Source organism: Delphinus delphis, chromosome X, assembly GCF_949987515.2.
Source record: "Delphinus delphis chromosome X, mDelDel1.2, whole genome shotgun sequence".
Classification (NCBI taxonomy): Eukaryota; Metazoa; Chordata; class Mammalia; order Artiodactyla; family Delphinidae; genus Delphinus; species Delphinus delphis.
Genome location: NC_082704.1, coordinates 82,388,522 through 82,406,978, shown reverse-complemented (window position 1 = coordinate 82,406,978; position 18,457 = coordinate 82,388,522). Strand labels below are relative to the sequence as shown.

Genomic DNA, 18,457 nt, shown 5'->3' with positions numbered 1-18,457 from the left:
GTTTGTTTGTTTGTTTTTGTGGAGTCTTCAGGGTTTTCTATACATATGTCATCTGCAAATAGAGGCAGTTTTACTTCTTCCTTTCCAATATAGATGCCTTTTATTTCTTTTTCCTGCCTAATTTCTCTGGCTACAACTTCTAGTACTATGTTGAATAAAAGTGGTGAAAGTGGGCATCCTTGTCTTGTTCCTGATCCTAGAGGAAAAGTTTTCAGCTTTTCACCATTGAGTATAATGTTATCTGTGAGCTTGCCATATATGACCTTTATTATGTTGAGTACATTCTCGCTACACCTAGTTTGTTGAAAGTTTTTATTTATGAATGGATGTTGAATTTTGTCAAATGCTTTTTCTGCATCTATTAGGATGATCACATGATTTATATCCTTCATTTTGTTAATGTGGTATATCACACTGATTGGTTTCTAGATGTTTAACCATCCTTGCATCCCTGGAATAAATCCCACTCAATCATGTTGTATTATCCTTTTAGTGTGGTGTTGAATTCAGGATATTGACCTATAATTTTCTTTTTTTCTAGTGCCTTTATCTGGTTTTGGTATCAGGGTAATGCTGGCCTCATAAAATGAGATTGGAAGTGTTTCCTCCTATTTTTTGGAAGAGTTTGAGAAGGATTGGCATTTATTCTTCTTTAAATGTTTGGTAGAATTCACCAGTGAAGCCATCTGGCCTGGGGCCTTTCTTTGTTGGAAGGTTTTTGATTACTGATTAAATCCCCTTATTGGTAATTTTTTCTATTTCTTCATGATTCAGTCTTGGTAAGTTGTATGTTTCTAGGAATTTATCCGTTTCTTCTAGGTTGCCCAATTTGTTGGAATGTAATTGTTCATAGTAGTCTATTATGGTCCTATGTGTGTCTGTGGTATTAGCAGTAATAACTCCTCTTTCATTTCTAATTTTATTTATTTGGGTCTTCTCTCTCTTTTTCTTGGTAAGTCTAGCTAAAGTTTTGTCTATTTTGTTTATCTTTTAAAAAATGGCTCTTAGTTTCATTGATCTTTTCTATTTTCTTTTTTGTTTCTATTTCATTTATTTCCACTCTGATCTTTATTTCCTTCCTTCTACTAACTTCGGACTTAGTTTGTTCTTCTTTTTCTAGTTCCTTGAGGTGTAAAGTTATATTTTTTAAATTTAAGATCTTCTTTCCTAATGTAAATGTTTATCATTATGAACTTCCTTCTTAGAACTGCTGCATCCCTTAAATTATAATGTGCTGTATTTGCATTTTATTTGTCTCAAGATATTTATTTCTCTTTTAATTCCTTCTTTGAGTCATCGGTTGTTCAGTAGCATGTTGTTTAATCTCCATATATTTGTGAATTTTCCAGTTTTCTTCTTGTAATTGATTTCTAGTTTCATATTATTGTGGTTGGAAAAGATGCTTGATATGATTTCAGTCATCTTAAATTTATTAAGACTTTTCTGTGGCCTAACATATGACCTATCCTGGAAAATCTTCTATGTGCACTTGAGAAGAATGTGTATTCCAATTCTGTTGGATAGAATGTTCCTGTGTTGTTCTTAAAAAAAAAAACAGCTTTATTGGGGTATAGTTACATAGCATAAAATTCACCTGCTTTAATTATACAATTCAATTAATTTTAGCATATTTACAGAATTGTACTACTATCACCACAGTCCACTTTTCGAACATTTCTATCTCTCCAGAAAGATCCCTTGTGCTCATTTATAGTCACTCCCCATCCCCACCCCCAGCCCCAGGCAACCACTAATCTACTTTCTGTCTCTATAGATTTGCAACTTTTGGAAATTTCATATAAATTGACTCATAATATGTGCGGTTTGGGGTGTGTCTGACTTCTTTCATTAAGCAAAATGTTTTTAAAATTCATACCTGGAGTAGCATGTATCAATACTCTATTGCTTTTTATTGCCAAATGGTATGGATATATCACATTTTATTCATGCATTCACCAGCTGGTAAACATTTGGGTTGTTTACACCTTTTGGTTATTATAAATAATGCTATGAATATCCAAGTACAATTTTTTTTTTTTTTGTCCAAGTACAATTTTTAATGCAGATATATGTTTTCATTTCTCTTAGGTAGATACCTAGGAGTAGAGTTTCTGGGTCACATGGTAAATTTATGTTTAACTTTTTAAGAAATGGAGGCAAGTATTTTTAAAATAGAGGTAAAGGACTTCCCTGGTGGTACAGTGGTTGGGAATCTGCCTGCCAATACAGGGGACAGATGTTTGAGCCCTGGTCCAGGAAGATTCCACATGCAGCGGAGCAACTAGGCCCATGCACCACAACTACTGAGCCTGCACTCTACAGCCCACGAGTCACAACTACTGAAGCCTGTGCACCTAGAGCCTGTGCTCTGCAACAGGAGAGGCCACCACAATGAGAGGCCCATGCACCGCAACGAAGAGTAGACCCCACTCACCACAACTAGAGAGAGCCCGAGCACAGCAACTAAGACCAAACATAGCCAAATAAATAAATAAATTTATTTTAAAAATAATAATAAAATAAATGAATAAAGGTAAAATGCACCAAACAGAAAAGTAAGCATTTTAAAGTGTACAGTTCAGTGAAAATACATAGATAGTGTTGTGCAACTACCACTTTTATCTAGTTACACAATATTTTCATCACCCCCAAATGGAAACCCTGTACCCATTAGCCAGTCACTCCCCATTCCCTCTTTCTGCCCAGCCCCTGGAAACAAACAATCCACTTTCTATAAGAATTTACCTTTTCTGGACATTTCATGTAAGTGGAATCATACAATATGTGGTCTATTGTGTTTGGCTTCTTTCACTTAGCATAATTTTTCAAGGTTCATCCACATTGTAGCATGTATCAGTACTTCATTCCTTTTTATGGCTAAATAGTATTCCATCATATGGGTATACCACCACTTTGTTTATCCATTCATCAGTTGATGAACATCTGGGTTGTTTCCACCTTTCAGCTATTGTGAATAGTACTGTTATGAACATTCATGTACAAATACTTGTTTGAATACATTTTTTCAATTTTTCTGGGTATATACCTAAGAGTGGAACTGCTGGGTCATGTGGAAATTCTATGTTTATCTTTTAGAAAAAGTGCCAAACTGATTTCCACAGTGGCTACACCATTTTACATTACCATCAGCAATGTACAAAAGTTCCAATTTCTCTAAATCCTTGCCAGCACTTATTCTCCTTTATTTTATTAGAGCCATCCTAGTGGGTGTGAAGTGGTATCTCATTGTGGTTTTGATTTGCATTTCCCTGATGATTGATATTGTGAATTTTTTCCCATGAGCTTCATGGTCATTTGTATATCTTCTTTGGAGAAATTTCTACTCACGTCCTTTGCCCGTTTTTCAATTGTGTTGTTTATCTTTTTGTTGTTGAGTTGTAGAAATTCTTTATATATTCTAGATACAAGTCCCTTATCAGATGTATGATTTGCAAATATTTTCTCCTATTCTGTAGGTTATCTTTTCACTTTTTTAAAAAAAGATTTTTAAAAATATTTATTTAATTTATTATCATTTATTTTTGGCTGCATTGGGTCTTCGTTGCTGTGCACGGGCTTTCTCTAGTTGTGGTGAGAGGGGGCTACTCTTCATTGGGGTGTGTGGGCTTCTCATTGCAGTGGCTTCTCTTGTTGCGGGGCACAGGCTCTAGGCGTATGGGCTTCAGTAGTTGTGGCACGTGAGCTCAGTAGCTTTGGCTCGTGGGCTCTAGAATGCAGGCTCAGCAGTTGTGGCGCACAGGCTCTGCAGCACGTGGGATCCTCCTGGACCAGGGCTCGAACCCGTGTCCCCTGCATTGGCAGGCAGATACTTAACCACTGTCCTACCATGGAAGCCCTCTTTTCACTTTCTTGATGGTGTTCCTTGATGCACAAAAGAGTTTTTTATATAAAGTCCAATTTATCTTTTTTTCTTTTGTTGCTTATGCTTTTGAAGTCATATATAAGAATCCACGGTCACAAATCCAAGGTCACAAATCCAAGGTCACAAAGATATACACATGTTTTCATCTAAAAGTTTTATTGTCTTTGTGCTTGCATTTAGGTATTTTATCTGATTTGAGTTAATTTTTGTATATGGTGTAAGGTAAAGGGTTCAACTTCACTTATTTTGCACGTGGCTAACCAGCTACCCAGAACCATTGTGGTGAGGCTGTTCTTTCCCCCACTGAATGGTGTTGGCATCCATGTTGAAAATCAATTGACTATAGATTGACTATAGGGTTTATTTTGGACTCCAAGTTCTATTTAATTGATCTATATGTCTATCCTTATGCCAGCACCACACTGTTTTGATTACTGTATCTTTGTAGTAAGTTTTGAAACTGGAAAGTGTGAGTCCTCCAACTTTGCTTTCCTCTTTCAAGACTGTTTTGGCTATGTGAGGTCCCTTGCAATTCCATATAAATATCAGGTTCAACTTTTCCTTTTCTGAAAAAAATGTCAATGGGATTCTGATAGAAATTGCATTCAATCTGTAGATGGCTCTGGGTAGTATTGCCATCTTAACAATGTTAAATCTTTCAATCCATGAACATGGGATATCTTTCCACTTATTTAAGTCTTCTTTAATTTCCTTCTGTAATGTTTTGTAGTTTTCAGCATGCAAGTCTTGCATCTCCTTGGTTAAATTTATTCCTCTGTCTTTTATTCTTTTTGATGCTATTATAAATAGGTCAATGGCTTTTTTATGATACAAGAGACTTGAACATGTTTAAAGCCTGAGTCAACAGAGAGAGAGATACTGAAGATACAGGAGGGAGAGGGGAAACTGATATATCAAGGTTTTCCTGAGTGGGGAATGGGGCACGGAGCACCAATGGAAGGATTAGTCAGCATGAAAAAGGGCACCTCTTCCACTGTGACAGGGGGGAAAGAGCAAGGATAGGTCAGTTGGGGATGCTTACGAGTTTGCAGGTAGTTTGTGGCAAGAAGTTGAGAACATTGCTGTTTGGGGGTTTGTATTTTAAGTGCAGTAGGAAGTGAAGTGAGGAGGGAAGGGAGCGGAACATGTAGGAGGGCTGAGGAAATGAGGATTTAGCAAATCTGCTGTGGAGGCTTGGAGAGCAGATCAGGGAAACAAGATTTCCAGGGCCCAGTAGAAGTTGGGGACCATGACTTTTAAGTGGCTCCCATCTGAGCAATTGTGTGAGCCTAGGATTGACACAGAGAAGGTGGAAAGTTGTATTGATCTGGGGTTGAGGATGTGCTGGAAAAACAACAAGGCATGTAATTGAGGGCATTATTGGCTAGAGAATGGCAGTTTGGGTAAATTTCCACTTTTCAGGGGAGAGAGGTAAGTTTCAGTTAAGTCAGGAGGTAAAAGTTGGTCAGTGAAGGATCTGAAGACTGGAGTGAACATTTGTATTTTGGCTGCTCAACATCGAACACTCTTCCTATTTGGGAGGAAACCCAAGATAGGTTTGGAGGCAGGGCCCTACCATGCACTACTGAAACCAGGGAAGGCGGCACATATTTCTTCTCCCCATCCCCTGGTGGCTAGTGAATGGGCACATGACCTCAGCATGGCAAATTACATGATCCTGCCTGGACCTTTCAGTGTTGAAGGAGCCATACAAAGTTATGCTGGGTCAATTAATGATATTTTCAACCAGCTGCTGGAGAGTTAAAAATCTGATAGTATAGCAATAGTATCAAGGGATAGCAAGGTCCAGCTGTAGTGAAAAGTGTTAGTTGGCAACGGGGGCAACAGCGTCATCCTATCAAACAATTCCTGCAGCAAAATCTTTGCTGTGTCATATCATGCCACTCTTGGTTCCTGACCCTGCCTGGTTCTCCAGGCCTCTCATGGAACCTGTGGATTACTTGATGCCCTTTTCCGTTATTCATGATAGGTAGCTTATGCTTTGATAATAAATAAACCCCAAAACTCAATGACTTAATACATATGAGTTTATTTCTTGCTCATGCAAAATCTATTGCAAGTCTAGTGGTTTTTCAAGACAGCTCCTTTCCAAGAGGTAACTCAGGGATACAGGCTGACATCTTGTGGCTGCCTCATCTAGCACCTGAGGCCCCCTGGTTGCCATAGCAGAAGAAGAGGGAGCAGGAGGACTGAGCACCAGTTCTAAAATGCACAGCCCATTGGCCAGAACTAGTCACATGGCCCCATCCAACTCTAAAAGGACTGGAAATATGGGGGAGCTTGTGGATATTCAGCAAACAGTAAATGACTCTGCCACATCTTCCAGTAGTTTCATATTCTGCTACAGTTAACCAAAGTTATTACTAATACTGTTTGCAATCAATACCCATGCCTAGTAAAGGATATAGGTGGTTAAAGCATTTAAAAATATATATCTTTGGGCTTCCCTGGTGGCGCAGCGGTTGAGTCCGCCTGCCGATGCAGGGGACATGGGTTCGTGCCCTGGTCCGGGAGGATCCCACATGCCACGGAGCGGCTGGGCCCGTGAGCCATGGCCGCTGAGCCTGCGTGTCCGGAGCCTGTGCTCCGCAACGGGAAAGGCCGCAACAGTGAGGGGCCCGCGTATCGCAGAAAAAAAAAAAAAAAAGTAAAACTATATATCTTCATTTTTCCTGATTATAAAAGTGATACATACATGTTTTAAAAATTTGAACATTACATAAACATTTAATGTAAAAAGTAAAAAGTCCCTCACAATTTCACACCCCCAAGATGACTGTTATTAATAGTTTGTTATATAGCCTTTCTCTATATATTTTTCTATGCTAAGAGTAATGTTATATCAAAACTAGGATCATACTATAGTTACTATTTGCAAGGGCCTTCTTCACTTAACTCTGTATATTTGACCTTGTTCCAAGGCATACAGATCTAAACTTTTCTTGTTCTTCCCCCCGTTTTAATTTAAAAAAATTTTAATTATACAGGTATTGATAATATAGGAGTAGGTTATCCTTTTAAATTTTTTAAAGCTTTAAGGTGAAGCAAAAGTTCTTTTTGACCACCACCCAATTCTAATTTCTTCCCTGCCTTTACAAGTGTTTGAATGACTCCATTATATGAGTGCAACATAATTCTGCAATTCCCTTTCAGTGGACAATCAGCTTTTCCTTTTTACTGTGGGTTACATGCAAATATTTTTCCAAGTTTATCCTTCAACTTTACTTATAATGTCATTCACTAAAGTTTACATTTTTCTATGGTTAAATTTATCTATCCTTACATTGTTATCTGGAAAAAAAGTGAGAGGCAGAAAAGTACATATAGTATATTACCATTTGTGTCAGAAAGGAGGAAATAGGAATAAATATTCATATTTGCTCATACTGGCATAAAGAAACATTGATTGAATGAATGAGCAAGAAGTTAACAGAAATGGTTACCTATAGGGTTCAAGGGGGAAAAGGTGAATGGGGACAGGGTGCAAGCAATGCATACCAGTGTACACTTATTTATACAGTTTTTATTTTTTTAACTATATGCATTAGACTTCCTATTGCTGCTGTAACAAATTACTACAAACAGAGTGGCTTAAAATAACACGAATTTATTATCTTACAGTTCTGAAGGTCAGAAGTCTGAAATGAGTCTTTCAAGGCTAAAATCAAAGACTGCAATCCTTCTAGAGACTAGGGGAAAATCATTTCCTTGACTTTTCTAGTTTTTAAGGCCACTTGCATTCCTTGGCTCATGGCCCCTTCATCTTCAAACCCAGTACTATAACATCTTCAAATCTCCCTCCTTCTCTCTCATCTCTACATCTGTTGTCACATGTCCTTCTCTGACTGACTCTCCTTCCTCCATTGTGATTACACTGATCCCATCTAAATAATCCAGGATCATCTGTCCATGTCAAGGATCTTTTTAGTTCATTCCTTTTTAGTACTGAGTAATACTCTATTCTTGGGCTGTACCACATTTTGTTTATCTATTCACCTGTAGATGGGCTTTGGTCCAGGGTTTTTTTGTGATTATGAATAAAGTATGGGTAGTTTTTGAACATTTACATTTTTGATACATCTGGAATTTATTTTAGTGTAAGGAATGAGATAGAGGTCCAACTCTGTTTTTGCCAAATCACAAGCCAATTATCCCAACACCATTTATTGCATAATCTAGCTTTTCACGGATGATTTAAAATATCATCTTTCAACATACTAAATTCTCCATAGACTATTTTTTTCTTAACTTACTATTGTATTCCATTAATCTAGCTGTCAGTTTTGAACCAATACCACTGAATTTTAATTCCTGTGCCCTTTTAATGTTTTTCAATAATTCATAAGACTGGTTGGTACTCAATTTTTTTTCAGAATTTCCCTAGTTATTTCTAAACGTTTATTTGTCTAAAGAGATACACTTCAGAACTTTAATGTCAATTAAAATTGTTTGGATTAAATTAAATTTATAAATTAATTTGGGGAAAATTCACATGGTCTGTCCATCCAGGTACTAGGTATGTCCCTCTGTTCAAATATTTTATATCCTCCAGCGGAGCTTGTTAGCCATATGATGAGATTCCCAGAGGGTACGGTAGAAAGGTTTTAGAGGAAGAGAGGCAGTTCAAGTTTGGTTCAAGGGAGGGAAAGCACAGAGTTGTATACAGGAGAGAATATATGATTAAAGGAGCATCTATAAAAGATGGTTACTGTATTAGTTATCTATTGTTGAGTAACAAGGAATCACAGCAGCCTTTATTCATCTCGTAGTTTCTGTGGGCTTAGCTGGGTCCAGGCCCTCTGTTGGATCCTCTGTTTCAGGGTCTCTCACAAGACTGCAATCAAGTTGGCCAGGGCTGGGGTCTCTCTCATCTGAAGGCTTGATGGAGAAAGGATCCACCTCCAAGATCATCTGTTTGTTGGCAGACTTTCAGTTCCTCAAGGACTGTCGGACTGAGAGACTCAGTTCCTGGCTGGATGTTGGCCTTCACTTCCTAGGCAGATGAGCCTCCCCAGTATGACAACTTGCTTCATCAAAGCCAGCAAGGGAGAGGGTCTGCTAGCAAGATGGAAGTCACATTCCTATGTAAGCAATCCCTAAGTGACATCCTATCTCCGTTGCCACATTTGATTGCTCAGAAGTAAGTCAGGTCAGCTCACACTGACCTAAAGGGAGGAGATTTTTACACAGGGTGTGAATACAAAGAGTCAAGGATCATTGGGAGGTCATCTCAGAGGCTACCTGCCACAGTTACTAAGAAATGTAAGGTATGGTAGGTTTGGTAGCATTAGCTAACAAAACTTGTGAAAGGAATGTCCCAGAAGCCCCCTGGTACATGGGGATAAAGAGGGACACAGGTCTTCAGGGTTCTCCTATAATCTAGATCAATTGCATTTCCAAGAGAATTGCGATCTCTGGTGGAAGAGGAGACTCCAGGTGCATTAGGCCAGCTCGATAATAACCATTTCCATTTCTGTAGCACTTCACGGTTTACACGTCTGCTTTTGGAGCCATTATTTAATTTGATTCTCATAACAACCTTATGAGGTAGCCAGGTTCAAAGAGGCCACATGGCCACCTCAGATCTCACAGTCAACGGGTGGCGGAGCTGAGACTAGCGCCCCAGTCTTCAAATTCCTAGCCTGTTACACCAGAGTGTCTTCTCCCAAAACACAAAGGTATGCTGTTTTTCCTCTTCAAAGGCTTCTCCTATCATCTTCCTCCCTCTCTGGGTTCTTATTGTGGCTCAGTTATTATTAGTCAGTCAGTCAACCTTGCTGCACCTTCCAGAATTACTGTGGGGATCAGAGGTAATGTTGTAAAGTTCTCAGTCCACTGCCTGGCACACAGTAAGTTCTCACTAAATGGAAGCTATTATCTGCTATTATTTTTTCAACTCTTCCAGGCCAGCCTCATTGCCACTCACCTTCAGTTCTGCTCCTTCCCATGAATCTCTGTAGTACCACATCTCAAGGTAAAACTTGCTTTCAAAAGACATCAATACCCAACAACTTTTAAAAAAATATTTTTTCTGATCTAATATTTCCATAAGGGTGTGAGAGAGAGAGAGAGAGAGAGAGAGACAGAGAGAGAGACACAGAGAGACACAGAGAGACAGAGACACAGAGACAGAGACAGAATGCACAAGTGCATGCTCTTTGACTAACACTCAACAACTTTTACAGGCAGTCATTGCCCATCTACCAACACTTCCAACAGGGAGTATTTGGTTGTCAGTGGTGTGGCTTCAGCTTTCTTTCCCCCTAAATAAAAAACCAAACTCTTAAAATATAGGTATAACACCTAATGCCCAAATCTTGGTTCCTAAATGCCATTCTCAACTGAAAAGGACCAGGTCTTCTAGGGAAAAATGGTTGATTCTTGGGCTGGGGCAGGGAAAGAGCAAGATGAGCCTGGAGCACCTTGTGGTGCCAGAAAACAAGGAAGTGCTCAAGGAAAGATGGAGACCTGCCAAAAGGACAAGGAGTCATCTTCCTGCTGGCTAAATATGGGATATTTTGAACATCGAAATAAAGAATGATCTTAATGCATTATAACCCACTGAATATGATAGACAACCATAGGTCCATGAGGATATAAATAAATAAATGTAGGAGAAGGGAAAGCTCTCCCTTACACTGGAGAGCCAACTAATACAAGTCCAAAGAATGATGGCATTGGACAGTCACCATTTGGCAACCTCAAGAATCATCAGTGAATGCTAAAACTGGTGGGTGAAAATTTGAGGAGATGAGGATATATATATATATATATATATATATATATATATATATATACATACATATATATAATCTCAATGTATCTCTCCACAAAATATTCACCAATGACAAAGGGGAAAATAGTAGCTTTACAGTGGAACAACACAAATAGTCATCATGTGCCTCCGATATGATGCACTGAAAAGGACACAGCATCCCTTCTGTGATATTCCTACCAAAGTAAAATCTAATCATGAGGGAACATCAGAAAAAACCAAATTGAGGGATAGTCTAAAAATATCTAGCCTGCACTCTTCAAAAATGTCAGTGTCAGAAGACACAAAGACTGAAGAACTCTTCCCTACCGAAGGGAACTAAAGAGATATGATAACTGAATGCACATGGTTCAGTTTTCTTTTGCTATAAAGGACACTGTTGAGGAAACTGGTGAGCTCCAAATAAGTTCTGTAGAGTATAATTATAATAGTATTGTATCAGTGTGAATTTCCTGATTTTGATGATTGCTCTGTGTTTATGTAAGATAATTTCTTGTTTTAGGAAAAACACATTGAAGTATTTAGGAGTAAAGGGGCATCACGACTGCAACTGACTATGAATTAGTTCACAGGAAAAAAAATATATATATATGAGACAGAGCGAGAAGTAGAGTAAGATAAGTGTAGTAAAATGTTAAGATTTGAGGGATCTGGTTTTTTTTTTAAATAAATTTATTTATTTTTGGCTGTGTTGGGTCCTTGTTGCTGTGCGCGGGCTTTTTGTAGTTGTGGCAAACGGGGGCTGCTCTTCGTTGAGGTGCGTGGGCTTCTCATTGCAGTGGCTTCTCTTGTTGCGGAGCATGGGCTCTAGGCACGAGGGCTTCAGTAGCTGTGGCACGTGGGCTCAGCAGTTGTGGCTCGCGGGCTCTAGAACGCAGGCTCAGTAGTTGTGCACGGGCTTAGTTGCTCTGTGGCACGAGGGATCTTCCCAGACCAGGGTTCGAACCCCTGCCCCATGCATTGGGGCAAGCAGATTCTTAACCACTGAGCCACCAAGGAAGTCCCCATTTGAAGAATCTGGATTAAGAGTATACAGCAGTTTTTTGTACTATTCTTGGAACTCTTCTGTAAGTCTGAAATTATCTAAATAAAAATTTAAGAGAAGAAAATCCTAATTTAAAAAACACAGTTAAAAAACATTTACAAAAAACCTAGAGCTAGTATCATACCTAGTGGTGAGAAACTAGATTTTTTCCCACTAAGATCAGGAAAAAGGCAAGAATGTCTGCTCTCATTATTCCTTTTCAACCTCACACTGGAAGTCCTTGCTAATGCAATAGGCAAGAAAAGGAATTAAAAGGTATACAGATTGGGAAGGAAGAAATAAAACTGTCTTTGTTCACAGATGACATAATTGTCTGTGTAGAAAATCACAAAGAATCAACAAAAAGATGGCTGGAACTAATAAACAATTACAGCAAGCTTGTAAGATACAAGGTTAATATACAAAAATCAATTGCTTTCCTATATACCAGCAATGACCAATTGGAATTTTAAATAAAAAACTCAATACCAGTTATATTAGCACCAAAAAACTAAACACTTAGGTATAAATTTAACAAAATATGTACAAGATCTATATAAGGAAAACTATAAAACTCTGATAAAAGAAATCAAAGAAGATAAATGGAGACATATTCCATGTACATGGATAGGAAGACAATATTGCCAAGATGTCCGTTCTTCCTGACTGGATCTATAGATCCAATGCAATACCAAGCAAAATCCCACCAACTTATTTTGTGGATATCGACAAACTAATTCTAAAGTTTATCTGTAAGTGCAAGAGACCCAGAATAACCAACACAATACTGAAGGAGAAAAAGAAAGTCTGAGGGCTGACACTACCTGACTTTGAGACTTACTATAAAGCTCCAGTAATCGAGACAAATGTGGTATTGCTGAAATAATAGACAAATAGATAAATGGAACAGAATAGAGACCTCAGAAATAGATCCACACAAACATAGTCAACTAGTCTTTGACAAGGAGTAAAGGCAATTCAATGGAGAAAGGATAGTCTTTTCAACAAATGGTGCTGAAACAACCGGACATCCACATGCAAAAACATTAATCTAGACAAAGACCTTACACCCCTCACAAAAATTAACTCAAAATGGATCATAGGCCTATGTGTAAGATGCAAAACTATAAAATTCCTAGAAGAGAACATAGAGGGAAAATCTATGTAACCTTGAGTTTGGCAATGACTAAAAACAACACCAAAAGCACAACCCATGGAAGAAAAAATTCGATAAACTGGGCTTTGTTATCAGTGGAAGACACTTAAAAAGAATGAAAAGAAAAGCCAGAGAATAGGTGAAAATATTTGCAAACGACACATCTGATGAAAGGCTGGTAATCTGAATATACAAAGAACTCTTAACGCCCCCCCCCAAAAGAATCCAATTTATAAATGGGCACAAGATCCCAACGGACACCTCACCAAAGAAGATATACAGATGGCAAATAAGCACATGAGAAGAGGTTCAACATCTATGCCATTAGGGAAATGCAAATTAAAACAACAATAAGATACCACAAGAGACCTATGAGAATGGCCAGAATCCAGAACACTGACGCCACCAAATGCTGGTGAGGAGGTGGAGCGACAGGAACTCTCATTCGCTGCAGGTGGGAATGCAATATAGTACAGCCACTTTGCAAGACAGTTGGGCAGTTTCTTACAAAACTAAACATACTTTTGCCGTACAAGCCAGCAATCATGCTTCTTGGTATTTACCCAAATGAGTTGAAAACATGTCCACACAAAAACCTGCACACGAATGTTTATAGCAACTTCATTCATATTTGCCAAAACTTGGAAGCAAGCAAAATGTCCTTTAGTATGTGAGTGAATAAATAAATTGTGGTACATCCAGACAATGAAATATTATTCTGCGATCAAAAGAAGTGGGCTATCAAGCCATGAATAGACACAGAGGAACCTTAAACACATATTACTAAGGGAAAAAAGCCAATGTGAAAAGATTACCCATAGTATGGTTCCAACTATATGACACTCTGGAAAAGGCAAAAGGATGGAGACAGTAAAGAGATCAGTGGTTTCCAGGGCTTCAGGGAGAGGAAGGAAGGGGTGAATGGGTGGAACAGGGGATTTTTAGGGAAACTACTCCGTATGACACTGTAGTGGTAGATACATGTCATTATATATTTGTCAAAACCCATAGAATGTGCAACAAAAAGGGTGAGCCTTAATGTAAACTACGGACCTTAGTTAATAAAAATGTATCAGTCAATTATATCTCAATAAAGCTGGAAAAAAGAAAAAATAACAATGTATCATCATTGGTTCATCAATCGTAACAAATGTACCACACTAATGCAAGATGTTAATAATAGGGGAGACTGGGTTGGGTGAGGGGGGTATATGGAAACTCTCTGCACTTTCCATCCAGTTTTTGTCTAAACCTAAAACTGTTCAAAAAAATAAAGTCTATATATAAAAAAAGGAATGAAGTATTGATATATATTACAACACGGATGAACCTGGAAAACATTATGCTAAGTGAAAGACGTTAGTTGCCGAAGGTCACATACTGTATGATCCCATCTATAGGAAATGTTCAGAATAGGAAAATCTACAGAGACAGACAGTGGTTTCCTAGGGAAGGGGAGATGGGGGCTTTGGGGGTGACAGCAAATGGGTACAGGTTTTTTGGGGGGAGTAAGGAAAATATTCTAAAATTGATTGTGGTGATGGTTACACAACTCTGGATATACTAAAAGTCATTGAATTATACACTCTAAATGGATGAATTGTCTAGTGTGGAAATGATATCTCAATAAAGCTGTTAAAAAATAGAAACAGCTATGCACACAAAGAACACACAGGGAAGTGCTAACAGTGGAGATCCCCAGTAGAGAACTGGGGAACTGAGGGTGGGGTGAGAAAGAGACTTATTTTTCACCGTGTACCTTCATGTGTCATTTGAAGGTTTTATCCTGTGCGTGTTTAACATAATCCTAAGTTCCCCTCGAATACTGTTTCCAACAAGCCTACCTTGCTTTTCCTAACTGCATTCAAACAACGATCTCTCTCAGCTCGGTCCTTTGTGACCACCTAGAGGGGTGGGCTAGAGACGGTGGGAGACGCAAGAGGGAGGGGATATGGGGATATATGTACAGGTATAGCTGATTCACTTTGTTATAAAGCAGAAATTAACACACCATTGTAAAGCAATTATACTCCAATAAAGATGTTAACAAAACAAAACAAGACAACGATCTCTCTTATGCTATCTCTCAAAATAAGACACAGAGGAAATCAAACCTAAAACCTGGCCAAACAGTTCTAAAGGAGGAAAGAAAAGTAATAAAAGGAATGCCAAAACCCATGCAGAAAGGAGTTCCATAAGTATACCCACTCAATGGAATATCGTGCGGCCATTTGAATGATGTTTATAAAGACTTTTAATGGGGAAATGCTTACGTAAAAATGGCAATATAGGGCTCCCCTGGTGGCGCAGTGCTTGAGAGTCCACCTGCCGATGCAGGGGACTCGGGTTCGTGCCCCGGTCCGGGAAGATCCCACATGCCACGGAGCGGCTGGGCCCGTGAGCCATGGCCGCTGAGCCTGCGCGTCTGGAGCCTGTGCTCCGCAACGGGAGAGGCCACAACAGTGAGAGGCCCGCGTACTGCAAAAAAAAAAAAAAAAAAAAAAAAGTCAATATATAATTGACTATACAGCCTGATCTCTAATATGGTTTTTAGGCCTAGAATACACCCTAAATGCACCAAGATGCTAACACTGGTTTTCTTTGGGCAGTAGGATGTGGCTTTTTTCCCCAAATTTTCATCAATGAGCATGTATTACTGTTGGAGGGAGGGGCGTTTATTTTGTTGTTTGGGGACTTCTGAGCAGAGGGTGAGAGAGAAAGAGAGAGAATGTATACATATATATATTTTTTAATAGAAGCATATAAAAAATATATTTTTTAATGGAAAGTGCCCAGTGTGGGTCCGGCATTCTAGCTCCGGACCCTCCAAGGCCACACTCCACCCTTTCTTTCAAAGCACAGCCCCCACCGGTCCCTCCTATCGGCCAGGCCTCTCTCAACCCAGCCACTCTTGTCCCAACCCCTTGCTGAAGCCATGATCCACTTCACTTCTGAACTTTCCTCATCCCCTTTCACTGTGAAGCCTGACATTCCTATGCAAGTCCTGCCCTTGCTGCTGATTAGGTGTCTAAACTTCTGTAAGTCACTTCCTGTCTAGGAGCCTCAAGTTCTTCAGAGATGAACCGGGATATTAAGTTTCCACATAAAGGAGCTGCTGTGACTGTTAAGAGGTTATGTATAGCAAGACCCAGCAAGTAATAGAAGCTCAATAAACGTTCACGCTCCAAACCCCCGCCACCCCGCCTCGATACGTCTTGGTGTCACCACAGCACAAGGTCACAAGTAGGTGTTCAGGATATGATTTCTTCTCTCTCTCCTGCCTTGACAATTGCTTCTCTAAGACGCCGGTTCGAGGCATGACTCCACCATTAACTACCGCAAATCTGTTGTCTAAAGGGGATGTTGGGGACAATGTGGAAGTGACTTGGAGTTGATCAGAGTTGGAGTCTCACCATTGCTGTACTTAGCTGTGTGGCTTTGGCAAGTCATCTAAGTCTCCCTGTGCCTCACTTTATTTACCTATAAGGGGGAGGGGAAATAAGAGCTCCTGCCTCGGTGGGTGCCCTCACCTTCTATCCGCACTGCACCCCGTCTCTCCCACCACACCTCACCTCCCTGCTCACTTGGCTGGTTTGCCTCACCCTGCGTCAGCTGGTGAACCAAGCCACGCCCCCTCCCGGAGCAACCACGCCCCGGAGCTGAGAGGAACCTGCCAGAAAAGAGGGACTTCACGCAAGCCCAAAACTTTTGGGCAAGAGTGCACAACCACGGAGCTGAACCCAAATTTCGTTCGTCATTCAACCATTCACGCACCTGAATGCATGCGATGAATATTCCCTAACCCTTCCTCTAGGACCAGACAGGTGCTGGGCTTTGCTGGAGACAGAGTCAGCTGCCCTCTCGGAGCTTCCCATATGTAGGAGAGAGAACCCCAGACATCAATTCCACAAAGGGCAGGGCAGAGTGGAGCTCTGGGGGCTGTGGGAGCCCAGAGAACAGGATCCAGTCCTGCTTGGGAATCAAGGAAGGCTTCTTGGATGAAGTGAAACTTGAGGTGAGTTCATTAGGTTTGGGGAGTCATTGTGAAGGGCCTTCCATGCGGGAGACATTGCACAGACACCGAAGGGAGAGCCTGGTACATTGAAGGACCCACGTGTAGTCAGTTCAGTGGCCAGAGCACAGTGTGTGAGGCCAGGGTGGCAAGAGATGAGGCTCGAGAGGCTTGGCAGGGGCCAGAACTGTGGGTGGCCTTAACTGCCCAACAAGGAGCTAGAATTTTATCCTTGTGGGGGGATGGGGTGTCACAGAAGGAAGTGACGTGTTGACTTCTAAACCAATGTGGTCTCACTGCTAGTGCCCAGAATAGTAGGTTAAAGGGTTAAAGGCGGCCAGTCTGGAAGCAGGGAGCCGGGGAGTAGACTTGGGGTCATTCATGTGAGAGGTGTTGAGGCTGGAGCAGGGCAGTGGCAGAGGATGAGGAAAGAGGGTGGAGTATTTGGGAGACAGAAAGGAGAATCAGCAGGACTTGGTGAGGGATTGTCTTTGAGGAGAGAAGGGGAGTTTGGGCTGCACGTAAAGCAGAGGAAATATATAGCACATGTGCCAGGGAGTGATTGAGATCATGGTGGGAGGAACTCTGAGGGCTGAGAATTCAGCGTGGGATAGCAGGGGCAGAAACACCTTTCTGGAGGAGGAAGGGTTCAGGTTAAGACTCACCGTGTGTCCTTGAGCCAGTCGCTTTATCTTCCTCTGGTCCTTTAGGTTCCCACCTGCTAAATTGAGAGACAGAGAATGATTATTGTGAGGAGTGAATCACATAAAAGAATGTCCAGGAGGTGCCGAGCCCTGTGGGTGATTTGGAGAGGGAGATGTGGGGCAGGTGTGTTTGATCCACGGTGAGCTGGGTCTGGGCTGCCATTTGTGCGACAGCATTGCCATTGGCAGTGGGAAGCACCTACTTACAGAAGAAGGAGGTGTGTGGGGAGGGGATATGTGACCTGAACACATGTGTGTTGGATTTGAGAGCATCAAAGGCCAAGGCAGTCAAATCACTCTTACCCTGGGAGGCCGTATCTTGACAGTCAGGAGCGAGGGACTTCTCTGAACAGTGAACCCCAGACTGCTACTTCCTCAGGAAATACCTAGACCAAAGCCTCTGGGTTCAGATCTCAAGTCGTCACCCGAGTTGCCGTGTGAGCCTGGGTCAGTTCTAACCCACTTTGGGTCCCAGGTTTTCCATATGAACAACAACGACGATAAAAGCATATGTGTGTTGGTGGAGAGGTGGATGAAATGTTTTCAGAGGTCCTCTCCAGGTTTGTTATGCTTCAGTTCTATGACCCTGAGCCCTTTTTAAAAAAGTCTAGTCCTGTCTCCGTCCCTGACTTACTGTGTGGCCTTGAGCCAGCTGCTGAACCTCTCTGGGCCTACTTTCACACCTGGAATATCAGGAGATTGGGCAAGAGAGTCTCCAACATCCAGTGATTCTCCCTGGAGGATGCTCACCCTCTTCTCCAGCTGAAAGCTTCAGACAAATCAGAGGAAAGCGAGGCGCTGGTCACAGACGACCCCCTCCTTCCAAACCTTCCGTCTTCTCCCTACTGTCAGGAGCTTGCAGCACCAGCTCGCTTGCCAAAC

General features: G+C 40.8%; 1 long non-coding RNA gene across 2 annotated transcripts; it reads right to left on the bottom strand.

The window, feature by feature from the left end:
- Window positions 1-11,375: 11,375 nt before the first annotated feature.
- Window positions 11,376-17,589, bottom strand: LOC132418892 (uncharacterized). Of its 2 annotated transcripts, none has more exons than XR_009518050.1 (3): window positions 17,537-17,589; window positions 15,133-15,337; window positions 11,376-11,762 (listed from the first exon to the last, which is right to left on the bottom strand). It is a non-coding gene; the product is annotated as an uncharacterized lncRNA (long non-coding RNA). The 2 variants fall into 2 exon arrangements; XR_009518051.1 differs by lacking the exon at window positions 17,537-17,589 and adding an exon at window positions 16,634-16,740.
- Window positions 17,590-18,457: the final 868 nt, after the last annotated feature.